General features: G+C 39.6%; 1 protein-coding gene across 11 annotated transcripts in view; it reads left to right on the top strand.

Moving 5' to 3' along the window:
• The window catches only part of SLC38A4 (solute carrier family 38 member 4), a 156,932-nt gene that overhangs the window by 85,997 nt on the left and 54,012 nt on the right, over window positions 1–16,923 (top strand). For 5 of the 11 annotated variants that reach the window (XM_088165581.1, XM_088165585.1, XM_088165578.1 and 2 more), the window contains one exon: window positions 11,115–11,224. The exons of 4 other annotated variants lie outside the window; for them this stretch is intronic. The gene's annotated coding sequence lies outside the window, so the exon portion shown is untranslated. Of the gene's footprint in view, window positions 1–794; window positions 1,020–3,058; window positions 3,080–11,114; window positions 11,225–16,923 lie in introns of those variants that run through there. 2 more of the 11 variants (XM_088165582.1, XM_088165587.1) reach the window with 2 other exon arrangements.

Raw genomic sequence — 16,923 nt, 5'->3', positions numbered from 1 at the left:
ATAACTTATTTGGCATTCCAGGCTGAGCCAGCAAAGAGGTTACATGGTGTTTTATCCAAATCAAAACTAAGGGATTTCCACTTAACATCATTTACTTTAAGTATTTCAATGTGAAAATTAATCAGCCTTCATTTCCAATAGATCTGGATGAGTTTGGTCGCTCATTTCCTGAATGCTATGTAGATTTGAATCTGTCACAGCATAAATATAGGTGTTTAACATCCTTGTTTCATGTTTATAAGACTAATAAGACTCTTTAGGCTGTAACATAGTCAACTGTATCTTAATTCGTCTTTTTATTTCTATTAATTAATTATTATTAAAAAATAATTTGTAATTTAATTGGCATAATAGAAACTGAGTGTTATTAAAAAAACTTGGCAAAGTGTCCATTTTCATCTATTAATTCTGCCAAGTGAGTTGGTAATAAGATTGAACTGGATTTGAAAGATTAAAGAGAGTTGGCTTAGAAGGATATGAAGGTTTGTTCCATACAGTTTTTCAGCTGCTTAAAGGGAGAGAGTATTTGAATTTCTGTCTGTACTTTTGTGATGAATTCTTTCTATAATCTTCTGGGCGCAAAAAAATGGTGCCAAAATTAAAAAAAAAAAATTAGCTGAAGATTTTTCTTTTTCCATCAGCTTTGGATGCTGAAATCAACCCATACGCAGTCTCAAAGTTTATTAACAAGAGCTTATGTGTCAGAGCCTGAGAGATAACTGATCAGGTGGCTCACATGCTGCAACAGTGTACCCAGATAGCTCAATTTTAAATGTTTTTTATTTTGTGTTGCAGACCATAGGCAGAGGAACATGGCAAAATTAAATCAAAGGAGTCAGTGCAAGATGACTTGTGGCTACTTTCACTGATTTTGCAGAAATTTTTTCTCCCTTTTTCAAGTACAAGAGAAACTGCTTAAATCGTTGGAAATAGAAGTGACTGGCCACAGAAGGAAATAGCTAGAAAAAGCAGACAAATATACAACTCTGTTGAAATCAGCAGCCTTCTCAGACCATCAGGTTTGTCTGTTTGATGGATGATCAAGCCCTGTTTGCAAATTCTCATGCCTATTTCAAATTTATCATTCATAAATCAAAAAGTCTGCAAATTCAAATGTGCCTGCAATTTTATTAAGACAGATGAAGAAAAATCACTTTTTGTTTGTTTTCAGCAACGTTATTACAAGACATTGCATGAACCAAATGAAAACATCTTACTGTTATTCCTTAACTACATCTTTATATGCATACAGTTTTTCCCCAAACTTATGGCACCTAGATTAAACATTTCTATAATAAGCGCAAAGCAATGCATGAAAGCAAAGAACAAGAGCTCTCAGTCCAGCACATCCAGAAATATGACATGGTATTGTCCTTTTTAGCAAAAGGCTTGGGGACAGAAACTGTTTAAAGCCATTTAGTTATGGCATTTACTGTTCAGATGTGGAATAATCTCTGCAGATGTCCATCATTGGAGGTGTTCAAGGCTGCACTGGGTGGAGCTCTGAGAAACCTGGTGTGGTGGAAGGTGTACCTGGGAGGGGTGATGATTTTTAAGGTCCCTTCCAACCCAAACCATTTCATGCTTCTGTATTTCCTGAAATGAATATTTTGTTTGTCTCTTCAAAAAAAAATGAGCTGGTTTTAACAAGCCTGGAAATTCGTCCTTGTTTCTGGGCCTTCTGGGGGTATGTGGATGGAAGAGACCTCAAACAAGGGTTGGATGTTATTCCCTGGAAGTTTCGTGTTCTCCACAGTGTGAAAAAACCTGATTATTCCCCTTAATAATCAAAATCCTGTTAGGATGACAAGCATTCACTGTGTCTTGAAACCAGGAGGAAGTTACTGTAGTTGCTTCCTAATATTGGTATCCTGGGGACTAGGCTCTCTGGAAGAAACATCTCCTTCTAATGGGCCTGGCAATTCAAGTAAATCTGAATGTTGAGGGTAGAAACATCAGAAGTTCTGGGAGCTGCTGGATAATTGGTCTTTGGCCCCTTTCAGGTGCTGCATAATACTCCTTCCTAATTCCCTTGCCAGAAAGATGAGCCAGGCGTGTGCAGGAAGAAGAAATATGAGCTGTGGCAGTCAACAACCTGACATGTGGAGGTGTGGAAAGGAGCCCACGCAGCAGCTGTGTTTTCCTCCAGCAGCCTTGGAGAGTCCTGGCCCTTTCTGCCAACCCCATGTCCTGGCATGACCCAGGCCAGGGCTTGCAGGCATCACCCAGCTTTGTTTAAATCAAGGAAAGCAAGGCAAACAGCACACTAGCTCCCATTTCCCTGTCCAGCTGTCCAGACACAAAGCCCAGCAGACTGAAGGAAACAAGTATCCGTGCACCTTGATGGGAGCCAAAATGGAGGGCATCAATCAGGAGTTCCCTTCTCCTGGCTGTGGCAAAGGCATTGTAGAGTCCCAGAAGAGGAAAAATAGCGGTGCAGTAACATTGTAAAACTCCTTTGCCACATCTGTCAGAGCCATCAATACTGTTTTATAACAGGTTTTTTTCTCCAGAAAACATATTCAGTAGCCAAGAGTTGTGGATATGTTCTAGTTCTGCTCTTGATTCCAGGTGTCACCTCAGCATAGCTTTCCTTCAGGTTTCCTTAGATGATGCCTGTCTAAACTTCTGGATGAGACATGTCACCCAGCTACTATGGGACAAAGGACAGAACAAGGGATAAGAGCAGAACAAAAGGTCTTTTTTGTCTTTGGGCTTCTACTGCAGAAAAGGTGCAAGATGGATACATTTCACCACCTTGCTCTGATGATGAATTAAAAAGAAAGGCCACAAAAAGGTGACTTAAAATATAGCTTAATTGTCCATATTTAGGTCATGGCGATATTTTGCAATCATAATAAATCTTAAAATAGGCTGATATATCTGCTGTTCAAGATGGAGCACAGTTGTAAAAAAAGGTACAAAATATTTTATTCATAAGTCTAGCAAGACTGGGAGCTCAATCCGATTGACTGTGCTGACCTACTTTTCATGAATACCTGATCTCACACAGCTGTGCTGCTTGTCTCAAAACCAGTAGTACCACAGATGAACCTGCCATTGTCTCCACTTCAGAGTAGTGAGTTAAATATGATTTTTAGCCCAATGTTTTCTTGTTTGTGTTTTATTTGAATTCATTGCAGTGATAGAATGATTCTTTCTTTGTTTTTACTGTCTGGTTTCGGTCAGACTTGCTGGCTTAGTACTTGCAGAATGTAAAAAAACCCCTCAGCATGAAGCAGTAAAATAATGTTTCTGTCTTTCTTAGAGACTGGAATCGTACCTAGTGTAGCATCACTACAAAAAATATGCAAAATACATATTCTTGTTCACTGTATTTTAAAACCATATCCTGTCAGTGATACACTCTTTCTGTGGTGGAATTCGATATCTCAAAGTGGAAATTTCCAGAAATCAATTAAGTCTTTTTAGTATTAATTTATGGATACTCAAATTACTGCCACTTATTATAAATCTCTTACAAAATGGACTTTGATATTCTACAGATCTTTGTATAAAAAACAGGACTGAATTTGGCACTCCTCTCCATTTTCCTTTTCCTTCTTCTAAGTAATAGCATTTTTCTGTATTTTTATTCCTCACTGAAATAGAGTGCTCTCTCTTTTGTTTTTTTAATATAGAGCAGCATGCTACATGTTACATGCGCTAATGAATTGGCATTTATAAAACAGAATGTATACCGTATCTAAGACAACTGCTGTGAAAATGCCTGAGTTGCTGCACTCTCTAAATAGAGCACAATTATGGCATACAGTTGGAGTGCTTTTATCTGTACTGCCACTGCTGGAAATTTAACTGTGTATGTGACCTGAATATTTAGAGCTCAGTGGAAAATTCCATAAATGTAGTGTAGCTTCAGAGCACCTAACAGCTGTTGCAAATATTATACCCATTATACACCATTGCTAAATTATACATATGAAGCCCCTCTCCCATTCTGAGTGTATTCTACTACTTCTACTTCTGCAGTATTTTAACAGGCCCTTTGAAAAATGCAATGACTAGGTGCTAAGAAGCTTGCATAATAATTCAGTGGAAGTCTTTCCTGTGTGTATATTCATACTCCTTCCTGGTTGCGCACAGTTAATTTTCAAACTCAAAAATGCAGGAAGAAACTATATCATAGGTAGACCACATTTACTGTGTGCTTTTGTTTGCTTAGTTTGATATACATGCTAAAAGTCACTACTTAGCTGAGCAAACACAAAAAGAGAGGGAGCAGCTCTTCACAGTGCTAGAATGCTTCTTATCATAGTAGGATGGAGCAGAGATGTAGTATATCCATGGATGCTGCCTTTCACTCATTTGCTACAGGACTACACCGACACTGCAGAGAATTGCATCAATAGGAACTGCCGAAACAACAAATGAGAGAGTTTATGAGAGCAAAAAAGATATTTTGTAAAGCATTATGTTTAAAACAACACAGCAGTGTCTTTAACTAAGATTACACAGGCTGCAGACTGGCTTCTTAACTAGTGATTCTTCCTGCCTCCTACTTATAGTTCAGCTCCTCCTGCTTTTATGCTGTTGCAACAAAGACTCTTTGCCGCAGAGAGGAGTAAAGTAGTAGATGTGGTGCACCCAACAGCCAACCTGCAGCTATCGCACTGCACCGGCTGCATAGAGAGACAGGGCAGGTGAGGAAGTTAGTTGACATCTATGTAGGAGTTCATGACTACCCGATTCATCTCAGTAAAACAGAGGTATTAAACTAAGTGCAGAAGTAATGGCAATTTCTCTACCTAAAAGTAAGGTCAGTGTGGCAAAGTAATATCTACATGAAGGCGAGCCAGGAAGGCTATAAATTCCAAGCACTTACCTATCACTGAGCAAGACAAACACTGTCCATGTCAGTCCTGACAGTACTTGTCTAGCTTGGTTTCAGTCTTCCATAGGTGACACCATCTCTCAAGGCCATCTGTTCCAGCACTTCTCTGTTCTTGCCCTTCTAAAGCAAGGGTTTTTTGTTAAATGCCTAACATGAATCTTTATTGCAGCAGTACATACCCATTACTACTAAAGAAGCAGAAGCAGAACAGATTGTTCCCTTCCTCACTGCAATACTGCCTCTGCACATTGCTCCTCTCAGTAACCCCTCCTTATTGTTAATAAGAGTCATCTCCTTGATCTATGGAACAACATGGACATTGCATGTGTGGTTCTGTCAGTAAAAATGGGAGACCAAAGGAGAGAAGTAACCAGCTGTCTAAATCAGGATAATGGCAATCTGCCCGACATACTAGGGTATGTCAAAGTAGAAATAAAAATAATCATTGCTCCACTGAAGATCTTGCAACATTCTTACAAGGAAGCAGTCCTTGAGTACTCCTGATCACTGGGGTCGTGGCTGTGGGCCATTCACTTAAGAGTTGGACTTGATGATCCTTGAGGGTCCCTTCCAACTCAGAATATTCTGTGACTGATTTATGCAGATGAGATTAGTTACAAGCACTGCATGCCAACAATTTTAGGAATACCTTTTATCAATCAAATCCTGTTAAACTCATGAGATTTAAAGTCCAACTAATGTTTAAAAGAAGTGATGAAAATTATTTTATTTATTGGTTCACAGCTTAGTACTTTGGCCACCTCACACTTCAATATAATTGCATGAGATAATTGCACTACTGAAGTCTTCATGGCATTCCCTGTCCCTGTCTTCTTTTGAATAATGCAGAGGCATCAAAGCAGGTTAATGTCATTGATTATCTCTGTTCTTGAAGTACTTTGCATTGCCTCCAGGTCTTTACCAAATTCTCTAATGGACCACAAATATTAAGTCCCATTTTGAGGGTCAGTCATGACAAAGCTAGCAGTTAGAGAGCACCATACTCCACAGCCATGTCAAAATAATGTAGTCATATCCAAGAACCTTGGGAGAACCAAATCCAGCCAAAGGTGAATTTGGCCTCAAAAAATTAACTTGCAGAAAATATAAATTTTTGAGTGTTAAATGAGAAAAATATTTGCAGATATGACAGAGGAATCTTTAATCAAAAGGATTCTGGAAAACAAAAATAGGTTTTTTGGTACAGCAAAGACTCTCTAGCACATGAGACACAAAATATTCCTGACCACTTAGGTATGATTTGTAATGCTCTTGTGTTGTCAGTAGCTTTCTCAGTTCTGTGGGGTAAATTACACCAAGTCATTAAATGTAAAGCAACTCACGCAACTTACTGAAGCTGCACACAATTAAAATGCAGTAGAAATGCCTTAATGAAAGAACTTTCTTACAGTCATTCTCCCTTCAGGACAGAACAGTGTGTTTGTGTAATGACAGCCAGAAGCAACTACCTCGTGTACACAGGGAGTGCTGCTGGTGGAGAGCAAGGCGAGGATCTGCTTCCTTCCCTTACACACTCACACCACCCCTGAGATGACCCCGGCAAGGAGCCTGGGTGCACTGTGGTCTTACATGCCCTGAGAAAACCTCAGTAGCAAAAGCAAAGCTGGTGACTCCATTCCCCACACCACACTGAGTACAAACCCTCAAGGGGGTCCTGGGCAGATGGAAACATGGTCTCAGGGGCATGGAGAGCCTGGGCCAGGGCCCAGCGTGGGCCTGGGAAGGAGGCAGTGTGCCAGCCCCGGCTTTGGGTTAATGAAAACATCCGTGACTCTCTTTGTATTCACTGGGATTTTAATTTAAAAGCCCAGATCTCTTTCAGTTCAAAACAATTGGCATCACCTGCCACCTATTTCTTTCTAATTGTAATTTCTGATGTAAAGCACGTCTCATAGGACTTCAGTGACTTCTCTAAATTTCCCTATTATTATTTTTACATAACAATAACAATTTTAAGACTGTATTTGAGACTTGTTATTTAATTCATATGCAAAAGAAAAAATATTTTCAGGGTCAGGCATGTTACTGTCCTTTTATCTGAATAAGTTAATAGCCTCACTCTCTTGAGAAACTGAATACAAATCCTGGTCTTATAGCATATTACATTGGCTTTCCTGGGATTAAAATTTTGGCTTTATCTTGAATTTATGACCTGGCTTTTTTTCAATATATTTTACCTTGCTGCTGTCCTTTTTCCTGTGGGAACACTAGTCACTTCATGCAGACACTGGAAGTTATTGAACAATCATAGAATCATGAAATGTTTTGGGTTGTAAGGGACCTTTGAATACCCTCTAGTCAAAACCCCTGCCATGGGCAGAGACACCTTCCTTCCACTAGACAACATTTCCAAAAGCCTCAACCAGCCTTGTCTTGGACACTTCCAGGGATGGGGCATCCACAGGATCTCTAGGCAAGCAGTTCCAGTGTCTCATCACCCTCATAGCAATGAATTCCTTTCTTATATCTAATATAAATCTATTCTCTTTTATTTTAAACCGTTAATAAGATCAACTTAAGAGATTAAAGAAACCTTACCCTCAGCAAAGACATCATTAGCATTATCCTTTGGGAAGTGCTCTTTTGCCAATTCTCCCAGTTTAATCACAAATCTTTGAAAAACTTAGATCCTGGATTTGTGGGACAGGGAATGAAGCATTTTACAAGGAAAAAAAGTTTGGAAAATGGAAACTCATGGACTGAAATACCACAGATAAAAACTAAAATAACACAGATAAAAATTATTTAAATGTCATTTTAAAGCACTTCTGATTTTAAAACTAACCTGAAAATTTTGTTACCTTCTGACTCATGATACTAATCACAGTAAACTAATCCTAAAACTGTGAATGTGTACTTAATTCTAAAGCCTTGTGAAAAGAATGCAATTGACAGCTACCATGGTTGTATTTGGAGCAGTACATGGGGTCATTTTGTTTAAGTGAAGGATTTTCTTTTATTGGAGAGCAGAAACATAAAGTGGTTGTTTTTGTTGCAGTAATGTAATAAATCTGGGATTTCCACCAAACCTGCATCCTTAAATTCTCCCTGGTGTCTTTTATTAGGAGAAATTCTCATTACGAATCTCTAAAACTGTTTTGTCCCCTACAATTGTTTTGGTTAATGTTAGAAGGGAGGATGACTGGCAGGACCAGCAAGAGTTAAGGCTCTCAGGCAATACAAAGCACATAAAGTAGTGTTGATCCAGCCCAGCCCAGCGATGACTAATGGCCAGAGAAGCCATGTAACAGCATGTATGAAAGCAGCTGGTGTCTCCCAGCAGTTCTTTCTAGCAAGTCCCGGTGGCACTGAGTGAGTGGTGACACCTGCCCTGTGTCTCAGAGCGATAGCCATGCTTGTGGCCAGGCTGGAACTCCTTGAACTCGTGCTGCTGGGTCTGAACTCGGAGCAGACAAGCAGAATGAGGACACAGGGTTCTTGCACTGTTGTCATAACCCCTTCCCTCTGCAGTAGGAGCTGGCTATATGAGCTGGGGATTAGGACCCCAGCGTTTTAGGGGTTCCTGTAGAAAGAGTAACAGAAAAGTGGTAGCAGAAATTGTAAAAGAAAAGGGGTCCCTGTACTAAGATCTTTGCAGGCAAAATATCCACCCTGTACATAGACAGCTTCCTTCCTTAGGTTACCTTCTCAAGCCCTTTCCTCATTAGAAGCATTGTCAGTCGTTTAAAAGGATCAAAATTTAGTTTCATCTTTGTTGTCTGATCCTAATTTCATGGCTCAAAACTCATACAAATAGCCATTAACCCATGGAGGTTTTTCTGTACTTTTAAATTTCTATCTATGTGATCCTGTAAGAAATAAAACATGAAACTGAGTCAGCACAAAGCACACAGGCAGCAATTTCCTGCCCTGTGTTGCATGTATTTAGCAAGAGTCAACAGCAGATGTCAGCACTAATCCAGAACTTGAAATCACAGAATATGTAAGGCATTTAATCCGACCCTGCCTACCATCCTCAAAATGCATATGATTAGACTTTGAAGCAACTCATCAAAACTTCTGCTTTGAAACACAAATTTATCTATATTTAAAGAACCTTAATAAATTTTGTGTATCACTTCTACATGAGACCTCTTAACTCCCTCTAGCTATCAAAGGAGCATGTGTCTGTGGATAGTTTCTTTGCTTCAACTGTGCCCTAGAAGGCCACTAATTCCATACACCTCCCTAAAAATGGAATTTTTTTTGTAAAAAGTGGCTTTAGAGGAAATAGTTTGGTGAAGGACAAACACAAAAGTTCAAGAGGCATCTAAGGAGTAAGAAGTAGATCTGAAGGTGAAGAACAGAGAATCAGAAGCCTCTTGTTGCAGTTCGCAGGTGGGGGCTGCAGTTCAGCCTTGATTTGGGGTAGAACAGAATGGGACAAATGAATGAAATGGGTGTAAGAACACAGCTCCTACAGCCAGGTGTAGAAGACTCCCTGACTGTGAAACAAGACCTACAAACCACTGGTGATTTTCCTAGAAATAAAGCATAATTTAGCTGTGCACACAGGTACACACAAACCATGTGCACCTGCATGCTGAACTACATGAAGATGTGGGATAGGAGAACAGAATCCTCCCTGCCCAGTCACCACCACTTTGAGGTCACCTAGTCCCCACGTTGAGGTCAATGCATGATGGATTCCTTCTGGGGGACATGGAGCATACACTAACACATTGCCTCCCAAACCCTGGAGACTTTTTCACCTCTTGAAAAAGAAGAAAAAAGAACATTTAAAATGTGTTGGAGATTACATGGGTGTTTTCTGCCTGCATGAAGCGCAGTGAATTCTTCAGGGTTTTGACCATTGTCATTAGAGATAGAAGAACTTATGCAATACCTATCAGGATTGCTCTTCCTGATATCTGTGGTGGGATCTCTCAAGTCCTGCAGCAATCTGATGTCTGCAGTAAATCATGCCTGATAAGGCTGCTCCTGACAGGAATCTTTTAAAAATAGGAAAAAATATTAGTCAAAAATAGTAGCAATTTTTATATCAGTGCTTAGAAATACGTGGATTTATTCTGTCGTGGGTTTTTCCTAGCCTTCTGAAGCGTGTTCCATCAAAACCAAAACAAATGACAGGCTTAATGGATTTATTATCTATATCTTGGTCTCCAAGGATCACGTGTTCCCTAACTGATATTCAATGGAAGAGGACAAGAAATATACCCAGGATCGATTATATAAAAGTAAAAATAGCTTGGCTATTTAAGATCATATTTGTTCTCATTACAAAAGCAAATTGACAGCTGTTTACATTATGAACTTAAAAAACTCAGATAGTTCCTCCTGAGCCAAGAGCTAAGTCTCAGTCTGGCATGTTGACCATAGCTACCTTTATTCACCACCACATTAACTGGCAAAACAATTTAGTTTGATTCATCTTCTTTAGTTTGATTCATCTTCTCTGACCAGAAGAACATAAGAGGTCATCAAGCTTAACTTCTCTGTCAGCACAGGTATGTCAAATCAGAATTACGTGGTGGAAGAAAAAATTGTTGCAGGAGAAAGTGGAAAAACAAGACAAACAAAATGGAAGACAGTTCTCAGAAGAGGGGAAAAGAAGTACTGCTGAGCTCCTATGCTGCCACTAGTTGATGCTCTGTCAGGCTAGAAGCTTCATTTTTTCACACAAAATCAAAGAAACTGTGATATCTGAGAAGGGTTGCAGGCTTTTAATGAATTCAGTGAAAAAAATAGAAAATTAAATTGATTCTCCTGTGAAATAACAGTGCTTTTATCTCCATTTCTACAATAACAAAGAAAATCTCCTTTGAAATTGGTTGCATCATCTTTTCTTTGCAGGATTCTCCACTGGAGGATTACAGTCCTCTCCTGCCTTCACCTGTGAACTGCTCTCCTCAAGGTGTCTTCTCTCATCTTAAGTGGTGACTGGCTCTTTTCCAAACCAAAGCACAAAAGACTGAATTTTTCTACTATTTTCAGCTCTTTCTTTATGCACAACAGATGCTCTTATGCATTATCCCAAGGGATGGTATGAGCTCTGTTACAACATAAAGGTGAAGAAATTTTGGCAGCTCCACAAGTAAAGTTAAATCACAATCTCTGTCTACCATAAATGTTCCACATCTAGACTTCTGATATTAAAAGTATTAACAAAAATTTCAGATGTTCTGTATTACCTCTCCAGCAATGACAGAATAAGAATTGGATTAAGGTATGTTAGTTCAATAAGTAGTTAAAATTCTCTACTCTTTGAATTCCCTGACAGCCAGAAGAAAGATTGAAGAGCTGATGGATGACCTTTCACTTACCTCAGTGGCAGGCAAGGTTAGCTCCAAACTACACACAACACAGCAGCCTGACTACACAAACACAAAGGTGAGCTTTATTTCAGAAACTTTTGTAAATACTAACAGGCAAGTGAAAAGAGAATTTTAGGCACTGAAGAATGTCTAGGAATCTGGGAGACTTTGAGGACAGCAATACAAAGGCACAGTATGTGGAAGGTTCTATCTTGCAGCATATCTTGATATCCAAAGTAATTTCTTTTCACCATCCATCAGTATCTTTTCTATCCCATATGGACAGGGCTTCAGCCAGACCTTTCTCACCAGAAATGTACCTCATTCATGCACTGAGGGAACAAATGAACTGCATTATCTGTGACTTGAGAGGGAGGAGGGGGGCATTTAACCGGGGGCAGAGTTGTTTATTATTTAAGTAGTGTTGGCTTTGTGTCCCATGTAATTTTAGTCCCTCCATGTGAGGGTGTATGCTGGGCTTTGCATCACTTATTAGTGGTTTGTCATCAGTCTCATCTGTTTTCTCTCTGAGCCAGGATTATTAGAAAGGCGACTGAGACGGATCTCATGTTCGGACTTGGATGTTTATTGTATCTTATCAAAGAATTGCAGAAAGTACAACAGCACCTCTAGCTCCTTGCTAGAAGTGGGGAAAATGGCCACAGCTGAGCCTGCTTCAAGGCCTTTTAAAGCTAAACAAACCAACAGAAGTTTAACACCTATATTATTTATCCTTTTGACCCAACAATAGATTCCCACAACCCTTAGAGTGACTTTAGACTGACCAACCAAAGGCTACTACCTAAGTTCCATGAAGAAGGAAGAATAAGAAGATGAACAAAGAGAAACACACCAACCAAAATTCTCCATCTTGTCCCATATCCACCACTATACTATAAAACCCTCAAATTTAAAACCCATCACCCAGTGAAAATACACATATCTAACCCACTACACATTCGTGATTTCTAACTCATTATTCATATTTACAAGCCTTCTCCAAGGTTTCAGGTCCAGAGCAGTGTTTTCCAGGGGCCCTGTGCCTGGAAGCACACAAAGCTTAAAAACTCCAAATTCCTGAGATCCAACAATTCCAGTCATTTTGCATAAGAGCAAACAGCAGCCAGAAGTTAGACCCTGCAGAGCACTTCCTCCTCATGTCCCTTCCTCTGAATCCTCCCAGGGAGGAGAGGACAGATGTTTCTGGGCCACTGGTGCCCACAGAGACATTCAAATGAAAAAACCCCAAAATCGATCAGATGTTGCTGACAGTTTCCAGTGAATTAATATAAATTAACATAAATATGCCAAAAAACTTCATCCTGGTGGAATGAAACAAGAGAATAACCTAATGTAATTAATGCATACGTTTTCAGTTCACTGCTTGCTTCCTGAAACTGTTCTGGGCTACCAAAAAGTAATTGATATACAGAAGTGTACTGTGTGCTAAAGGGAGCTTTCTTAAAACAGAGATTTTATGAAGGTAGGGCTGTAATTTGTGTTCAAACAAGTGGGACAGGTTAAATTTTTTCAAGCACTTCTATAAACAAGGCCATTCATGAAATGCTGTGTGAATCAGAAGTAGGTGGTTCTCTCAGGAATGCTGTCTTACATTTTCTTTAAAGGAGCTTCTGACCATTCAGTAGCTCCTTTGTGTGCCTTTATTCTTTATCTGTGATCCCATCTGTGACAAGACCTTCTATGTCCTTAAATATTACCTCTTATGTGACCACTCCATTATAAAGCAGATTAAATATTTATGTGACACATAACTATATGCCAGTGGGCAAAGTGAGTGAATATGAGAAGGCAGGCATGTGTAGTCACACAAAGGCATGATTTTGTACAGAAAAAGATGCAACTTCTATCTGCCTGAAGGGATAACACAATTTCTTGCTTATCACTTTACATCACAGAATCACAGAGTTAACTAGGTTGGAAAAGACCTTTGAGATCATAAAATCTAAGCTATGGCTTAACACCACTTTATTAACTAAACCATGGCACTGAGTGCCACGTCCAGTCTTTCTTTAAACACCTCCAGGGACAGTGACTCCACCACCTCCCTAGGCGGATGATTCCAGTGCCCAAAGGAGTTTATCAGAAAAGCACGTCGACAGGATTCTGCCAACCATCCTTCTCAGATAAGAATGCCGACATTTTTGGATTTTCAGGACATTTGACTGGTTTTAATTATCAACAGTGGAACATATTTCAACAGGGGATTCTTTAAGCAGCCCTCTCAGAAAAGCAGAATTCAGCTCATTCATCCATTCAGAGATAAAGTGCTAAAAAGAATTGTGTGTTCTATCCAGCAAAGACTTTTATAATTTCACACTCTTTGTAACAGCATTATCACTTATACTTTGTTTTAATAATAGATTGCTGAAAAACCATGAGCAGTTCTTAAATATTCAACTTTTTCCTTACTAGCTGCCCACTGATTTCAAAGCCTTATCTAAAGAGAGATTGACTCCTTTCCTCCCAACTGACCATAGCAAAAAATTCAGAATCGTATCTGAGACCCTCATACACATTCAAGAATTTAGTTGCACATACTCGCTGTGAGAAGGAAGTTATTATTGTCCCCATCTTTGTGTTTGGAGAATTAATGTGTTGAAGGCCTGAAATCAGATTTACTCTAAATGCTTATTTTAAGAAAGGGAGAGTGTGAATGCTACAGCTCCAGCCCTAAACAGTGATTTTGCAATAGCTCCAAGTCAAACACTTGAGATACAGCCTCCAGATCCCTCATGACTCTCTTATTCCTCTCCTCCTGGACTCATGAAAAAGCATCCTTTGCTTCAACATCCTTCTGCCTTCCATTCCTTTTGTTATGTTTTATACCCAAACTTCAGAAGAGCCTTTGGGCAGCAGAGGATTGAGATTTGAACTGACCAAAGCTCAGTAGAGAACTGGCTAGGTAGGGATCTGAACTTGAACTTCTCACTTCTTATAAAGTCATTATAGCAAAAAAAAAAAAAAACCCAAACCAAAAAAAAAAACCAAAAAAACCCCACCAACTACTTGGACTTAGTTGAATTTGAAGGAAGCTTGGTTTTGTCAAGCAAGGTAAGTTTGAGAAGTTACTTCATGGGGGATCTCTTCATTTTTGGACCCCAAATGCTCTCAAAAAAGGTGTAGGTGCTGAATTAGTCTGGTAGAAAAGCATGGGCATACCCAGGGAGAGGGTATTTTCAATGAACTTTCTACCCTGTGCATTTTTATGTGCTTATTATTTACTTCATTTCCTGCTGAGTTCTGTGGTTTTGAATGCGTCTAATTCAGTCTCTGAAGCTACACCTCTGCCTAACTGCTGCATATTTCATGGTGTACCTTTAAAAAAAAATTCCTCTCCTTGTGTGTCCTCTTAGTACCTCACAGAACTCTCTGTCGCACAGCTTCCATCCTGCTAGTCTTTTGTACTCCATAGATTCATACACATTCTAGGACATCGCTCAGGCCATATTTTGGTTCTTTCTGGCACAGCAAGAGATGGTTTCAGTAGATCCAGTTGTGACATCAGGACAAGTCCTTCACATATCACAAATGGCTTGCTTTGCTTACCCAGAAATAGCAAGAGCCAGTTTGTTTCCAAGAGAAGATTCCTCTTTCACATAGGAGTGATGTGTCCTCTGTAATATTCCATCCAAAGCCACAGGTAGTGCTCTGCTTTTAGAGTGCAACAGATCTTAGAGGCAGTCTACTGCAATAGCAGCAGCTTTGGATGCCTGAACACTCATGAAGCATGTCAAAGAACTTTTCCTTTTTCACTGAGCTCTCAGCAAGGGCCCTGAGTATGGCATCCCCTGCCCTTCTCTGGTGTGACCATTTTCCTTGTATGTTGTACATCAACAGCAAAACCAGAAAACCATTGCACACTGCTTACCTTATCAGGTAAGCTTGCCTCATCCCAGTTGTCAACATGCCCAAGTTTCCCATCCAACTTCTTACATGCATACTTCTAGTTATTATTTTTAAAAAACACTTTGCAGAAGATCACTAACCCATACAATGCCCGAGTCCAATCCAGTACACCTAAATTCTGCTGAAGTTAAGACAGGGCCAAAACTGCTGAGAAAGTTAGAAGGAAACCCAGCCTGGCTTGGCCAGAAACACTGCTCAACTCTGTCATCTCCTCCTTCTGCACCAACACAAGCAACCTGTGAGCCCTTCCCATAGGCCTGATATTTGCATCACAGCACAACATTCCTGCCTTTTTTACAACAGGTAGCCAGTGCCATTTGTCTTAACAGTGTGAAACACACTGGGAAGACCTATGGGAGCAGTGCTACCTCCAGATCTCTGTTACCAATGTCGAAGCTGGGGAATACCCTGTAGCTGAGAGCACTCCCCTGCTTCTGCCAGCACCCACATGAGGCTGCAAGGTTGAAGCACGTGCTTAGTGCCCCATGGCTCTGAGTGGGTGCTGTGGCTGCCCCTCACAAGGTGGAGATGAACTCACAGGTTTCCACTCACTGCAGCTTCCCTGCCTTACGTCAGCCTCAACGCCACAACCACACTATTATAATTAGTAACACACTAACCTGCTGTTTTATTATTATTTTACAGAATCCATAGCCTCAGAAATGCTGTAAGATAACTCAGCTATTGTGTTGCTTCTGATAATACTTCTGATTGTTCTATCACAATCTGCTGAAATAGGCAAAACTATCCCACAATTACTGATGCAACTGAAATCTAATTCATGGAAATAATATTCGTACTTTAGTGCTTAGTTATAGAGGAAATCAAACATCATGAAAAAACATTAAATATCCAGATTAAAAATGTTCAATATATCTACTTCTTCAGAAAAAAAGCAAACATTTTTTTTTAAATATAATCATCACATAAGAAAGGGGGGACTGTAACAAGCTATGCTCATGCTTTGCATGATTGATGATATTTTAATGCTTGGTTGATATTTTTAATATTTTGACACTTCTAATTTTTAAACCTCTTTTTATTCGTTTGTGGACATTTTGGGGCTGGATGGGGGTTATCTGCTTTTAAAAACTATTTGAAAACAAGAATACTGGCCTAGAAATTCTTGGAAAGAAGGCAGCTGTGCCATGTAGAAAGGAACAGCTTTGATGTATTCGAGGAAGAGTTCCTGCTGAGCTGGCATTTTATAGTTTGTTTCTGTCCAAACAGAACTGCTTGTGCTGATTCATTAGCAAAAAATCTGCTCTTTGCCAGATCACACTTCTCTATGCCAATCATCTGCTTTTGCCAGGCACCAGCAGCTCCTCTACATGGCATGTGCATAGCCTCTCCAACACAGCCGTGTATTAAAGCCAGTGGCAAAGGAACACCAGGATTGGGTTTGCCTTTAAAACAGACTACTTAAATGTATGGAAACATTTGTTAGATTTGCACCAAATTCCAAAGATTTTCAAGACCTGCAGTTTGCATGACAAACATGTACCAAAACCTTGTTTCAATTAAGCCAGGTAAACATGTCTATTTCTGCATCAAACATGCAGAGTGTATTTTGGTCAGATGCAAAGCTGTCTTTGTGCTAAATGAACACTATATCTAATGTGAAACTCCTGACTCATTTTCCACTGTTTTACAATATCTTTTTCATCCTCCATCTTCATTTTGTTCACCAGCATCACCTGCCCATTCTTTACTAAAGCATGTATTTCACTCAGGAGTTTCCACCTCTTACCCCACATTTGGGGCCGTCTTAACACAGATGAGATCTTCATATTTTGTAAAATGTTATCTTTTTATTGTAGCTGAATCCTAAAAGGGAGAAACTGAAAC

Source organism: Sturnus vulgaris, chromosome 5 (assembly GCF_052056855.1).
Source record: "Sturnus vulgaris isolate bStuVul1 chromosome 5, bStuVul1.hap1, whole genome shotgun sequence".
NCBI classification, from domain to species: domain Eukaryota; kingdom Metazoa; phylum Chordata; class Aves; order Passeriformes; family Sturnidae; genus Sturnus; species Sturnus vulgaris.
This window is presented reverse-complemented; position numbering and strand designations above follow the sequence as displayed.